Genomic DNA, 16085 nt, shown 5'->3' with positions numbered 1-16085 from the left:
CCGGTCTTATTCCCAGTCTTCTTTCCCAGTACTTGTCTATCAGGTATCTATCTGCAACTGGCTTTACCACCTTCTCCGTGTCTCTGCTCCCTGCTGCAGGCTGGTAAGAGCTCTCAGAGCCCTGATACCACTTTTGTTATGGTTCAAATCTCTTCCCAGAGAACAAGGAGTCCAAGAGGTCTGATGTAGCCTGAACACAGAAGTAGAGCAGGATAGGCTGTCTTTTTTATTTGACAGTCCATGGAGACTAATATCCAGGGACAACAGTGGGTTTCAAAGTAGGGAAAGCGGTAGTAGTAAAGATGCAAAGCATAGAAGCTAGACTCCCCAGCTCCCCTGCACAGGAGGCAGAAGGAAGCCAGTACTGGGGCCATGTTTCCTCCCAAGAGTGGAAGCTGCATCTAAAGTGTAGCTCCAGTGGGTAGATAAGAAGGTGCAGAATCCCCAAGGTGCTGGCTAGCTCAGTTTGGCTTGCTTCCTTAATGATTCTGTTGCTGAAAAGGAACCAACTTGGGTGGTTCCTTATGGAACCACCATATGGCATCAGCAACTTCTGTGCAAATTACTCCTAAAAAATACTTGGAAGGACAAGTAACTCATCACCAGAACCCTTGCTCCATTTTCAAATTGTTGATATGGCCCATATTTTCTAGGAAATCTGGATTTAAATACTGGAAACCAATTTGAAATAAAAACAATAATACAAAGAAAAAGGCCGACAGAGGGGAAACTCTCAAAAGACAGCATAAAACATAGACATGAAGGTCTAGAAAAGCCATCTTAAGAAACATGGAAACACGGTGACCAGAGCAGCTTCAGGTCTGCACAGGATGGGCCTGGGGCCACTCAGAACTTCAGGTTCCACATCCCTCCTCACATGTGTTTCAGTGTCTTTCTTCAGCTGTAGGCAATTTAGCAGGAACCATGGTCTCTAGAAGGTCCTGGTCCATAAGCTTCACATCCACTGAGGCTCACAGTTCCAGGGAAAGAATCTGATGGGCCGGAGTTGGATTAGATGCCCAATTCTTGGGGAAATCACTGTAGCCAGAGGAGCAAAATTTCAGAGTGGCAGCCCTGCCTGGGTCAATGGGGATCACTCTCCTGAGAGATTATTACTCTGAGGAGACACGTCCTGCAGCCCATTATAATCTGCTACTCTACTGACCAGCATTTGCCTTGAGTTCAGTGTGGCACATTTTCCCTCACAGAGATCGAAGAAGTTAATTTTGTGGAAGCCTTGAGTATTTACACAATAAATGTCTTATTTTGAGCCAGACTGTTTCAGAGTTTGGGAATGTTTTTTCCCAATATGAGCACCTTAGGATAAATGTGTTTGATACATCTCTCAAGGCACAGGGCCTTAAGACAATTCAGCAAGTCAACAACACAAGGCTTCAACTAGTTCATAGATATTACAGCAATCTTCCTAAATAATGGAGGAAATTGAGTTCATTAAGGAAAAGACGGAAGAAAAAGTGCCAGTGGGGCAAGCTCTACTTAACGGGGATGAATAATCCGGGTGTTTCTCGAGGAAGAGGCCCAACCCATCACTGGAGCAGTATCAAATTCCATTCTACCATGTAATTAGTTAATTGTATCTGTTTCCTTTAGTGAGTCATGGTTTAGCAAGACATTGCTGACTCTGACTCATGAAGGGACTGTAGGAAATCATTTCATAGAGGGCTCTGGAGCAAACATGGGACATGTACTATCAGAAGGAACCATGTGAAAACAGCCCTGGAACCTTCAGAGTGGAAAGAGATGTGCTCATTCTCCATGCCTAGTGTGCATGGTCTAGGGATTGCTGCACTACTGGACCCATGCTCTGGAGGCATCTCCTAAAAACAGTGGCTTCTGGTTTGCTGGACCAGAAAGAACAGGTCTGACGGTGGTTTGTGAGTTCTCTTATGCTTCCAAATGGATGGGAAACATCCTTCTGTCCTCAACACATTGGCCAGGACTCGTCACATGACTAGCCTGACTCTTAGGAGACTAGGAAATCTGGGACAACAAAGAAATTAATTGAGGAGCAGAGTTGTCCCTGTCACAGAAGAATAGAATGCTGCTTTATTGTTATTATTAGTTTTGGTTTTATAATATCTTTATAAAATCCCCTTATCAGAAAATATCTGGGTCAGAAATCTTATCTTTTGATGAGGGCCTCGAGGGCATAGGGATCCTCCAGAAAATATGAATGCTTACTGATTCACCAAGTGTCCATTTCTCAAGTTATAAAGGTATAGAGAACATGCTTATTATAAAGTATTTATAATACTTTATATCTTTGAAATGTCACCTTCTACAAGTTCCCCACACCCCCACGTGTCTTCTGTGAGAACAATCTTAACTATAATCACTTCTTCGTGAAGTCCCTTGAGTTTTACAGTTTTTAACTGAACATATGTACAAGATGGGCTGTAGGGGCAATGTGTTGTATCAACTTAGGGGGTGATACATAACCTAAGTTCCTTCTAATAGGAGTGCGCTGTCATTTGGGCAATCCCACAAATGCATGTGTGACAGCTCATTGCATGATTAACTCCAAAAGCATCTAAAAGTTCTTTCCTAAAATGGAATAATGTCACAAGAGAATCTGTAACTTCAAACAGAAGCTCTACAGTGGCTTTGGTTTCGTATTTGAAGTTCAGCTGATTATGTATTCATATAAACATGGTCTCATGTTATAGCTTTGTAGATAGGAAAGTAAGATTAGAGTGAGAGTGAAACAGTTTATGTTAACACAAAACAATTTAATTCTAAGGAATACATTTTATACTTTGGAATGCATCCTCTGCTTTTTCATCATTAAAATGTATTAACCGTTTATATAGAAATTGGGATTCCACAAATTTTTCTCTCAATTGTTGAGCCTAATGTTTATGTAACATGGATTCCAAGAACCAAAATATACTTTGAAGAGATAAATTTTTTACATTTGTGAAGTTGATTTTTTCACATTTTTTATAACGCAGTACATGCTGAATTATCAGCACAAAGGAGTCAACAATGAAAAGTCTCTCAAGAGTCTTCACAAAACCACAATTTATAAACATGTTTTCTTCATTCTCATCACACTATTAGTATTTCAGGAAAAATGGTGAATAACTAATGTAATCGTGCGCATCCTTATCTTTTGACTTTCATTGGTTGTGCTTCTAATGTTTTCTTATTAAACATACTAGTTTTAGGGTGAAACACACAAACACACACAGACACACAATTATCATGTCATAACAACAAAGTATTCATTTTAAGGAGTTTTGTCAGATGGTGGATTTTATCCAATGCTTTCTTAGCTCCTGAGGAGATATTTTTACCTTTTTATAGGTTACTGTGAATTATTTTAACATGTTACAAATATTATGATATTGGTTCTATTCTCCTGAATATTTTAGTATTTCATTTTAAAATTTACATTATGAATTATAAGTGCTACTAGCCTAGAAATTTGGTCTCAGGTATTGTGTCAACATTATGGCGCTGCAGACAAAAACTTTCTCTTCTTCCTTCTCTAATCCATGCTCTGAAATAAATTAAGGAGCTTTGGAATGATCTCTTTAAAAGAGCTAAAGTCACCTATGAAATGGACTGAAACTTACTGGGCTTTTTTGGGGGGAGGGGAGGAGAATATAGATTTTTTTTAAGTGGCCTCAATTTTTCCACAGTAATAGTACCTTAGACATTAATAGTTTTCTCGGGAACATAAAATATTAATTTACATGTCTTGAAAAATCATCATTTTCATCCAGGTTTTCAAATTCTTAAGCAGAAATTGAAAAAAACTGCAGGCTTTTATTTTCTTGTATTTGTGTTTTTTGCTTTTCTTATATTCGCATTTAAAAAATTATGTCTAATTCTATATGTATATACATTTCCCCCTCTGTTTTTTTGACTAAGTTAATTAGTGGTTTTCCCTAGTGGCCAGTTTACACTCCCACCACAGTTCACGGGGGTTCTCTTTCTCCATAACCAACATTTGCTATTTCTTGTCTTATCGATGACGGTCCTTGTAACAGGCATCAGGTGATTAGTGACCATCTCTCCAGTCTCTATCACTCCACGGACAATCTATAACTTAAAAGTTCCACAAATTGATGGATACTTGTCACAAAATAGCTTCAAAACATCAAAACTCTCTTTGTTTCTTAATAGAAGGTGCAGAAAATCCAAGATTTTGAGGTTTCTTGATGTTCTGAAAGGTTGCAAGTTTATATTACCTTGAGAACAAAGCTTCTCAATTTGGAAACCTAGCAGAATCAGATATTAAGCTGTGTAGAATGTGTGAAATATATCTTTTTTTCCATTTGGAAATATGGTTCTCTGAATGAAATATAAAGTGTGGTCGTGGCGATGTCTCATTGTGGTTTTGATATGGATTTCCCTGATGATGAGTGATACTGACCATCCTTTTTATATATCTGATTGTCATCTGTATGTCTTCTTTGGAAAAATGTTTATTCAGATCCTGTGCCCATTTTTGAATTTGATTGTTTGTGTGGTTTTTTGAGGGGGTGTTGTGTTGTATAAATTCTTTATGTATTTTGGATACTAACCCATTATCAGTTATGTAATTTGCAATTACCATCTCCCATTCAGTAGGTTGCATTTTTGTTTTGTTAATGGCTTTATTTGCTATACAAAAGTTTTTTATTTTGATAAATTCCCACAAGCCATCACTTTACACTATCAGAGTGGCTAATGTAAAAAAGATAAGTAATAAAAATTTTAGTGAGGATGTGGAGAAAAAGGAGCTTTTGTGCACTGTTGGTGGGAGTGTAAATTGGTGTGGCCATTATTGAAAATAGTATAGTTTTCTCAAAAAACTAAAAATAGAAATATTACATGACTCAAAAAATTCCACTGTACTTAACAAAAGAAAACAAAAATACCAATTTGAAGATATGGGCACACTGAAGTTTATTTACAACAGCCAGATGTAGAAGCAGCCCAAATGTCCATGGATAGATGAATGGGTAAGGGAAACACACACACACACATTCTGGAATGTTATTCAGCCATAAAAAAGAATAGGATCTTGCCATATGGGACGACATGGATGGACACAGAGGGTACTATAGTAGGTGAAATAAGTCAGACAGAAAAAGACAAATACCCTATGATTTCACTTATATGTGGAATCTAAGAAAAAAGAACAAACCCCAGCAGAAACAAACCCATCAATACAGAGAACAAATTGTTAGTTGTCAGAGGCAGATGGACAAAATGAGCAAAGAGGAGTGGGAGATACAGGCTTTTAGTTATGAAATGAGAAAGTCACAGGGATGTGGGATACAGCATGCGGACTATAGTTAATTATGTTGCAGTGTGTTGTATGGGGATGGATGGTAGCTATACATGTGGTGAATGGAGCATAATGTGTAGACTTACAGAATCACTATATTGTATTCCTGAGGCTAAGGTAATGCTGTCTGGCAACAATGCTTCCATTAAAAAATTAAAAATATATAAATAAATATGAAGTAATGGCATCTTCTCTTTGGGGAGTCTAAATATATGTATCTGGCATATTATGAAGTAAGTGATTCAATATTAGACTATTGTTCAACTCAAAATATAGATATCACCCTAACAACACTATTTGTAAACAATGCAACAGGAAGGAGAAGAAAACACCACTGGAGGAAAATGTGACCCATTATACCCAATTAGCTATTTTTGTTGAAGAATCTGATCAGAAGTGACAGTCTTCAGGCTATAAATAAGCACCAGGCTTTGTCTAATTAACACCACGCCTTAGTTATATAGCACCTTCAAGTTTCTTCCTAGAGTTTATGTAAGTTCAAGAAAAAGAAAAGAAAAGAAAAAACATCTCTTACACACGAAAGCCAGGATTTAGAGGGGAGCGGATAATGCCAGAAAGATGTCCAGGAATCTGTCAACACCCAGGGTGTCTCTTGTGGGATTTGAAAATTTGCCATAATCCAATACTCAAGCCTCAGTCTGCAGACTCAGAAAAAGACTGTTTTTCAGGTTATCAGTAGCGGGTATCTATTTAGTGAGTATTTCAACTCCTTGTCACAGCTTTATTCATATGTGAATTCACATATAACACATGTTCTGTGGCATCAATTTTGAGATACAGAGATGCTCTTGATACCAGCACCACAATTAAGACAATGAATACATCCATCACCCTGTTTCCTCAAGTGTTTTGGTAATTCATCCCTACCCCTCCCCAGCCCGAGTCACTGACTCATTTTCTGTCCCTTTAAATTGGTTGACGTGCCCTGGAATTTTTATAAATGAAACCTCCCAGTACACCCTTTTTTTGTATGCTTCTTTCACTAAATATAATTATGTTGGGATTCATTTACATGTGTTCAGTCTACTCGTTGCTGAGTTTGGCTCCATTCCGTGGTATACAATCAGCGTAACCATGCATTTGTTGAAAGCCCTTCTGTTTCTTTCCAGTGCTTGAGCACTACCAGCAAGACTTCCATGCCCATGAATGCAGAACTCACTGCATGTCCATGTCATGGCGTGGACGTGCGATCTCCTTTCCCTTGGCTACTCACCAAACCATGGCATGGCTGAACAGTACACCGTGTGTGCTTAATTTTTTAAGGAACTGTAAAATTGTTTTTCAAAATAGTTTTAAATTTTATATTCCCTCTAGCATTGTATTAGAGATCCAATTCATGTACATTTCCAAACATTTGTCCTAGCCACATGATTTGTTGAAATTTTAGCCATTTTAATTGATGAATATTCTTTCTTAGTTGTGTTTTCAACTGGTCGTCAAAAACCAGTTGTCTCTATATGTTTGTGTCAATCTCTGGTTCTCTGTGCTGTTTCCTTTCTTTATTATCCAGCATTATGTCCGTACCACACTGTCATAATTACTGAGGATTTAAAATAGGTCTTGAAATCAGATAAAGTTATTACTTCATGTTTTGTGCTTTTTAAAATATATTTTGGATATATTTTAATTTCTATAAGAATTTTATAATAATTTTGTCCTTTTTTATAAAATTTTCCATTTTTTTCATTTTTACAAAAATCTGATTACGGTTGAATTGATAAATGTGAGTAGATCTGACATTAATAATACTGGGTTTCCAACCTATGGAAATGGACTACTTTTCCATTTATTTATGTCTTCATTACTTCATTCTCCACAATGTTTTATAGTTTTCAGTGTATAGGTCCAACATGTATTTAGAATTTGTGTCAGACAGAGTGTAAAGTAATCACCATAATGTCCACCTCCTGGTATTCTTACATTTATATGAACTTCTTCCATTGAGAGTGGTTGGGACCTGTAACTGGTTTCTAACCAACAAAATATAGTTATTGTTGACTTTTTCCATTGTTTTTCTATTTTCTATATCTTGACTTCTACTCCCATCTTCCTTGTTTCCTTTTTTTTAAATTTAGTCAGTTCAATTTTTAAAATGCCATTTCTTTTTTTTAAGATGTTATTTACCTATTTGACAGCGAGAGAGAGCACAAGACCTGGGCCGAAGGTGGTCACCTAACTTACTGAGTCACCCAGGTGCCTCTAATTCCTAGTTTCTTAAAGTGTTCACTGGGGTTGTTAATTTGAGAGCTTTCTTTTCTTGTATAGATGATTCTATAGATGATTCCTGTCCCCAAGCCCCACTTTAGCAGCATTTCACAAATTTTCATATGCTGAATTTTTATTATAATTTAGTTAAAATATCTTTTAATTTCCCCTTCAGTTCCCCTTTTGACCCATGAATTACTTAGAAACTTATTATTTATTTTTTAAATGGCAATTTTCCATAGATGCTATTGATTTCTCATTTAATTTCATTGTCATCAGAGAACTTCATATGATTTGAATCCTTTTAAATAAATATATTGAGCCTTGGTTTATAGCCCAGAACGTGATTTCTCTTTAAATATGTTGTATGTGAACTTAAGAAGTATGCTCCTTCTGCTCTTGGGCTGTCCCATCAATACCAGTTATGTCAGTCATGTTTTTCCAGTTTTCTGGATCCTCACTTGTCTTGTTCTAGCAGTCATTGTGAGAGAGAAAGTGAAATCTCAGTTACAGATTTGGGTTAGCTTATTTCTCTTGGTCTCTCAGTTTTTACAACATGTATCTTGAAGCTCTGTGTCTTAGTCTGGTTGAGCTGCTATAACAAAAATACCATAGCCTGGGTAGCTTATAAAAAACAAAAGTTTATTTCTCACAGTTCAGGAGGGTGGGAAATCCAAGGTCCAGATGCCAGCACGGCCATGTTCTGTGAAAGCCCTCTTCCTGGTTCACAGTTGATACCTTCTCACTCTGTCCTCATTTGGTGGAAGGAGCCAGAGGTTTCTCTTTTATAAGACACAAATCTCATTCATAAGAACTTTACCTTCATCTCTTAAGCACCTCCCAAAGGCCATCACCTTAACATGAAATTTGGGGGCACACATATTCAGACCATAGCATTCTATTATTTAGGGCTTCTTTTTCTTTTGGATGACTTAATCTTTTTAACATTATTGTATGACCTCCTTTATTCCTAGTAATACTATTTTTTTTCTAAAAACTGTGCTGTCTCATTAATATAGGTACCAGCTTTTATTAAAATTCATCTTCTTATGATATATTTTTACATCCTTTTGCTATTTCCTTTTTAATAATTAAGGTTTGTTGTAGGCAGTATGTAGCTGGATCTTGGTTACCCCCACCCTTCCTGCAATCTGAGAGTCTCTGCCTTTTAATTATGGTATTTAGATCACTTTCACTTAATGCTATTGTTGCTATGGTTCAGTTTAATGTCATTATACTATTTGTTTTGTATTTGTCCCTCTTTGCTTCCATTTTTGTCCTTTTCTGTCTTCTTTGAAATCACTAGCTCATTTAAAACAATACAGTTTATCTCCTTTTTGGGTTATAAGGCATACACTCTCATATTTTAGTGGATCTTTTGGGGTTTTTAGAATTCATCTTTATAAAATCACAGGCTACCTTCAGATGATGTTATGCCACCACAGTTTCAGAATAAGAACTTTATAACAGAATATTTTCACTTTTCCCAGTAATTATGCTTCTGCAGTCATATAACTGCTTATGTTTACAATCCTCATCAACCCCACAGATCATGATCACTCTCTTTACACAGTGAATTCTCTTTTAAAAATGTATAAATAATATGAACCTCTAATGTATTTAATCATAAAGTTATCCTGTCATGCTGTTTATTTCCTTGGGTAGATCCCTATTTTCCTGTGGTATCATTTTCTTGTGCTTGTAGGATATTTTTTAACATGTTTATTCGTGGAGCTTTACTGGTGTTTTCCAGCTTTCCTACGTCTAAAAAGTCTTTAATTTGCCTTCGTGTGAAGTTGTTTTCAGGGAACAGAACTCTAAACTGGTAGATGTTGTGAGCTTCACTTAAGTGGCATCAGATGCTTTTGCGTTCCTAGAACTACTCTTGAGTTTTGCTGTGGAATGATGTTATGTTACCTGCAAATTGTTTAATCTTTTTAGGTGTTGCTTTTAAGATTTATTGGGTAGTGATTAGTCTAAAACTAGTTATACCTTATTACTGAGGCAAAATCCTCTGAGTACTTTTCTCAATGTATACTCTTGAAGTTTTATAATTTGGCTAGTGGAAATAGTCACTATTTGTGACCCTTTCTGAATACCAGCTTTGTTACCTGTAGTCCTTTTGGGAAAATTTCCCACCAGCCTCCAGGAGTTTCCTCTCTCCGATGCACTGATCAGTACTCTGCTGAATACTTTAGGGGACCCCTCTGTGTATGTCTGCAGTTTCCTCTCTGTACAGGTACCTCCTCGTTCGTATTCTGTCCAGAGCCCTTAGCTGCCTTGAACTACCTCAGCTCAGGGCACCAGCATGGCCCCACCTGGGTATCCCTTCCCTGACATGTGGACTGGAAACTCTCTTGAAGCAGTCAACTGGAATAAGCTTAGGGCATGACTACTTGGTTTATTCTCCTCCCAGGGATCATGGTTCTTGTTGCCTGAATCACAGCATGTGAAAATTATCATTTCATATACTTTGTATTTTGGTTATATCAGGTAGGATGTTATAAAAATATATCTCAGTGCAGATGAACATGAACCAAACTTACAGTTAGTAAGATAAAATTAATCCATGAGAATTTCTATGAACAAGGAATTAATACATTCTAATCTCTCCTTCTATTTGAGCTTTGCTATAAGGCAACATTAGAAGGTCATTTGTTGATCATAGACTCAAAAGAAGTCAAGCCAAATTGGAACAATCAAGCTAGGGGCATGATGCCAAGACAGCCTGATGCACTCATGTCCCATGAAAAATCTCTTCAGTCCATTGGCAGGTGTAGAGTCCAAGAGCATAAACCTCTCCTTGCCTCTGGGCAGTGTCCAGGTGGAAACTGACAACTTTTCCATATGGAACTCTATCTGTGCCTCTACGGCTAACAAAGATGCCGGATAAATACTTGTTCTAACGTCATGTTCATATCTAGATACTGCCTGTTTTTTTCAAGTTGCCTTCAGGTCTGTTGGGCTGAAGGTCCTTAAGTAAGTCACATATTCTTTAATTTTCTACATTGATCTCATTTTAACCTACAGAAACAACTTCCTTTACTTAATTTTCAAATTCTTACTAGATTCTCAGTGAGGCCCAAGTGCTGGACATAGTTCTTAAATTTGTTCTTATATCCATGACATCTCACTAGAAATATGTTACTGTATAGCAGCTTAGGTACACGGATATATTTCTCTCCCCATTTTCCATGCACAACTATTCACCATTGAAGACATGCAACGAGCTAGTGCTTAAATATTATGAGATAAAGGACACATGTTTTCCTTCTTTTACACACTGATCTGAAGGCACACCTTTCAGAATCTCTCTTATCTCCAAAATCAGTTAACATTCTTTATAACTGCAATGTGGTCACTTTTCCTTAGAAACATTACTAATTTGGGGCACCTGGGTGGCTCAGTGGGTTAAGCCGCTGCCTTCGGCTCAGGTCATAATCTCAGGGTCCTGGGATCGAGTCCTGCATCGGGCTCTCTGCTCAGCGGAGAGCCTGCTTCCCTTCCTCTCTCTCTGCCTGCCTCTCTGTGATTTCTCTCTGTCAAATAAATAAAATCTTTAAAAAAAAAAAAAGAAACATTACTAATTTTTTCCAGAATACTTTATACTAACCTTATTTTAATGTTACCTCATCCTGTGTTTTAACCTTTTCACACTATTTATATAGAAATATTTTTTTTGGGGGGGGCACCTGGGTGGCTCATTTGGTTAAGCATCCAACTCTAGGTTTTGTTTGGGTCATGATCTCAGGGTCTGTGTGCAACACGGAGTCTGCTTGAGATTTTTTTCTCCCTCCTGCACTCTCTCTCTGTTTCTCTATCTCTCTCTATCCTCCCAAATAAATAAATAAATATTTTTTTAAAGAGAGAGATGTTCTTTCTTTCCCTGAAACCCTAAAATGCCTTTAACTGCTACTTTGTATAAAACATTCTCTATGATATTTACATGATTCTAGTTATTATCCTGCTGCCTCTAAAAAATACTTTAGTCTTCCTATTAATTCAATTTCATCATTTAAGACTTTCCTGAATAATATGATTTAGTTTCTTTACTTAGGATATTGTTTGTGCTACCTTCTGTCCACTTTGAATGGATTATGTCCTCAGAAGTTCACTTTTTTTTTTTGCCATACTCAGAAAGATATGATTTGAAGCTTCCGGATCCATTGCTCTTATCTCTTTTCTAATATAAAATATAATAGTACACCGAGACTTTATCCACCATATCTGAACTATGCTGCTGAATAGTCTTAAGTTTTCCTCGTTTCCTCATAGAATGCTGACAAAATGACCCATTTCAGGGAGCGAAGATTCCCTTGGGTGAATCTGAAGGACTTGTCAGCAGAACATACATGTCTAGCCCCTATGATTTGCAAACTTCACCCCCAAGCATTTGTCTACTTTTCCTGTTAGTTCCCAACATTCTGGCATCGTCCTCCTTTCTACAAGTATGTCAAAATCCTTTTTCCATTGCACGTCTTGAGTACTGTCTATTCATACTCTGTAGCTGAGCCCTCTGGTGGCTACACCATCCATCCCTCCATTTTTTTTCTCCTAGTCAAACACTGGCTTTGTTCCTGGTGGTCATGTGTTCTATTGCAGAACACAGTTTTAATCTCCTTCACTTTTAGGGATGGCCACCTTGTAGTAATTTTAGTGGTTGAGTGGAGATTCTAGCAAAGTTCTTTGAGACAGTAGACTAAGTGACAGGAATCCATTTTTCTGCCAGCTTTTCTGCAGAGTCCTACCCAGAAAATAGAGGTAGTGGCTGCTGGAGAGCAGAAATCAGACATTAAAAATGGCAGAGCAAAGTTGGCAGACTGTGTCTCTAACTACTTTGAAGAACATCATCTCAGTCCTGGACTTTCCATGTGGCACTCACAGAAAAGCAAATAAATACTGCGTTTAGGCTACGGGGCTGGTATTTGATAATCACGGTCAGAGTCCCTAGCCAGAAGGGTTCCTGTGACTATGGCTTTTTCTTATTCTTGCTGTGACTTCTACTTCTCACGAGAACCTTTGTCGAGTAATCCACATTTTTGTTGGAACTGCTCTGAGTAGTTCTGACAAACTATCCCCTATGATGTAGAGTGGTTATTTGAGCTTCTTATTGTCTCTGAGATGGTAGAATCATAATTCAAACTTAGGTCTGACTAGAAACCCAAATTTCAAGTTCTACTCAAATATTTCACATATTTGCGGTATTTTATTATATTCTGTCGAACTTCGTTTCGTGTCTTTAACCACGTGGCTTAGAACAACATAGCAGAAACACCTTTACCCTGGCCTCACTTGCATTTGATGTGCTTACCTTTATGACTGAGTCCAGAGAGGCTCAAATAAACAGAGCAGATCTTTCTGGAAAGGTGGTCTTACCACACCTGGTCCCCACCCCACACAGCCACGAATAACTTGTTCCCCTTCTCTCGCTTGGTCAGGGTGCTATGGTATAACCTTATGAGGGGGTCAGTGTGTTTTACCCACCACTCCCCCATAATGACTTTGTCCAGTAGATTTTTTCCTTATTCTAAAAATGTATCATTCCTGCTATGCAGATGGTATATAAGTATACCATTTTCCGGCACCATCAGGCATATCAGTATATGTCATAACCGAAACCCCCTCACCTACGGTGTATCTCGTAGTAATGCACAACCATGCACACAAGGATACATGTTCTACCACATTATTTACGGGAAATTCCTAGCAGTGTTAACTAAACCAGCACCATCCCTGCTCCTCCTTTTATTTTATTTTATTTTGTTTTATTCTTACGGTACATTCTACATCCTCCATATGAAGCCTTTGTCGGTCTGCCTCTCCTGTGAGATTTTTAGGTTCTAAGAAAGCACTGACGTTGTCCACATCCATTTCTATATGTTCAGCATGTAGGACAGTGACAGATTCATAAGAAGTGATTACAGCAGATACGCTCATGAAATCAATCATTGCAAACATCTGGGGGACTACGTTTAACGAGAATCTTCTGGTGCAAACAGTGACCTCCATTTCACCAGTAACGAAACCAAGGTGGAAAAAATGGGAGGCTCTTGCCCAGTTTTGGACAACAGATGAGCAGAATTGGAGAACTTGAGCCCAAATCTCTGTCTGAAAAATCTATGCTCTTTGGATTGTATCGAGAGCAGAACTTCCCCAGCGCCTCACGGTTCACGTTCCAAGAGCTCTTTCCTTCTTCACTGCTTATCGTGCTGTTCACACGCTTTTAGTTGGGACGTCTGGCGTTACTCACTTTCTCTTTATCCTTTGCATGTTTTTTCATCATTAGTACCTATTTTCACCCTCTTTCTCTCTTAATCCTGAGAGGGTTATCAGAGGTGCCTCCGTGAGCGCCAGCCCGTCCCTCCCCACCCCCCATCCCCATGCAGTGCTGGGAGCATCTGCTTCTTTTCCTGACAAATGAACTAAATTTGTGAGGTTTGAGCTGAAACCTTACTCTCACTTGGCATTCTCTCCTTCCTTTGACTATCTATAGGAGCTTTTCTCAATAGATTTTTGGTTGGTTGGTTGTTTTGTTTGTTTTCAGTTGTTACTCACCTTCCTCTGTTCTATGCCTGGTTTTCATTATTTGACTCTATGGATGATACCAGTCTTTTTCTCTTCAAAGGTGGTGAATTCATTCTACATCTTCAGAGTTACTTCCCATGGCCATTTTATTAAACCACACCCTTCTCCACACAATCAGAGGATTTGTAATGAAAGTAACTCGGTGTTTTCCGTTCTGCAGCCGAGAGATAATGGCCGTTAGCTGTGTTGGGTTTTTGGTGGTTACTTTCGCACTTTGGATGCATGTGTGGTTCCCTTGGCATCTTGCAGGTAGGGCCGGCCCCTCTTCTTTGAGTTCTCAGATTATGGATGTTTTCTTAAACTGATTGGTTCCCCTAGGTTTTTTAAAATTAAATTTCCCATCTTGAGAATGTGTTCTTAGCTATAGAGTGCTTCTCTGATCACAGACAGGCCTGGTTGGGCTTTCCAAATGTTGTAAGTCTGTCTTAGTCCATCTGCTCTTAAATGAAATTATATCCCCTGAAACTGTGACTTTATGAGTAATTACCAAGAACAGGTTCATGTCATCATTTCACAACTTAAATAAAAAATTCTTCATCTCTGAAGGAAAGACAATGTCCTGTAAATAACACGTGCCCTCAGAAAGGCACTCTGGATTTGGACTGAGGGGTGCTCTTTCTTAGGTGATGAATATATATCACCTAAACCCACTTCTTCACCTAAAACTCTTTGCGAAGCATGTGTCCATTTTCTCTTCAAAGAATAAGAATCAGAAACATCTCCTTATACCTAAGATAAAGAGCCCAGTGTCCGGAGTGATTTGCGTTCCCTAACAGCTGCCGAACATCAGTGAGCTCCCTCTGCCCTGCTTGTTCATTTTCACACTGGACCTCACAGTGCCCTCCTTCATTCTTGGTCCGAAGCCCTCTCTTCCCTGTAATGTCCATCCCAGCTCTTACACAGCTCCCACCACTGGAAATCCACCCTTCCTCTCCTCCCTGCACTCACACTAGTACTTAGCTCTGCTGTGTATCTCCTGCTACTCAACTGTCCCCCTGTCCCCCCAACCATGAGGTCATTACAGTGGTCATGGCTTCCACACGATATTTTGGTTCTGTTCCTAGATCTCAAAAGTTCTGTGTGCTCCCTTTCACTGTGAAGTCTCTCTCTCTCTCTCTCTCTCTCTCTCTCTCTCTCTCTCTAGCTTGGCTGAAGAACAAAGATCATGAGTCTTTCTTTTATTCTTGCTTTCCTATCTCCACTCCTCTGTTTTTTGTTTTTCATTTTTCTTTATCTATGTTTAGCTTGCCCATTTCCTCCTCTATTCAGGGCTCCTGCTTTCCAGCATCAGCCAAAGCCTGGGGGCAAATGCTTGACTGTATCCAGTCTAAGCCCTCCAGTATTTCCCCTGATGTCCTCACACCTGCAACCTCCTTTTTCTGGTTTGCCTTTCCACATTTGACTCCTAGGTGCCCGCTCTTCTGACCATCACCCCCATAATTCTCACTACAGGATGTTTTGTTCAGTTTTCAGGCCCTCCCATCCATCCTTTAAGCTAGATGGATCTGGGTCTATTAAGCCATTTCAAAGAAACAGAACCTGGGCAGCCCATTTTATATCTTTTTACATGATCTGCAGGATTACACTCTAAAAACTAAGCAAACTTCCCAACCAACCATGGGGACCGTAAGAAAGTGATTTGTTTGAACACAGATCTCAAGACGGTACAGATTTCTTCCTTCTTTAAATTAATATAATGGATTGGTAAATGAGCAGACTTAGTAATAAATTCTACAGCCCTTGACAAACTTCTGTTTAGTCCCCACAGCCCTGGTATCAATCAGGTCAAGCAGTAATATTCCCAAATTAGCATTTCATTTAAAAGAGAAAGCACATGCTAGAATTTTCCCTCACATCTGCTTTCCCAGCCTGATCAGTTCTGCAGCCCAAGGTTATGATAAGGCCCAGTCATATGAGAAAAAGTCACTCTTACTGAGTTGTAATATCTAGAAATTGGTCTTCAGGTGCAAGA

Source organism: Meles meles, chromosome 18 (assembly GCF_922984935.1).
Source record: "Meles meles chromosome 18, mMelMel3.1 paternal haplotype, whole genome shotgun sequence".
Lineage (NCBI taxonomy): Eukaryota > Metazoa > Chordata > Mammalia > Carnivora > Mustelidae > Meles > Meles meles.
This window is presented reverse-complemented; position numbering follows the sequence as displayed.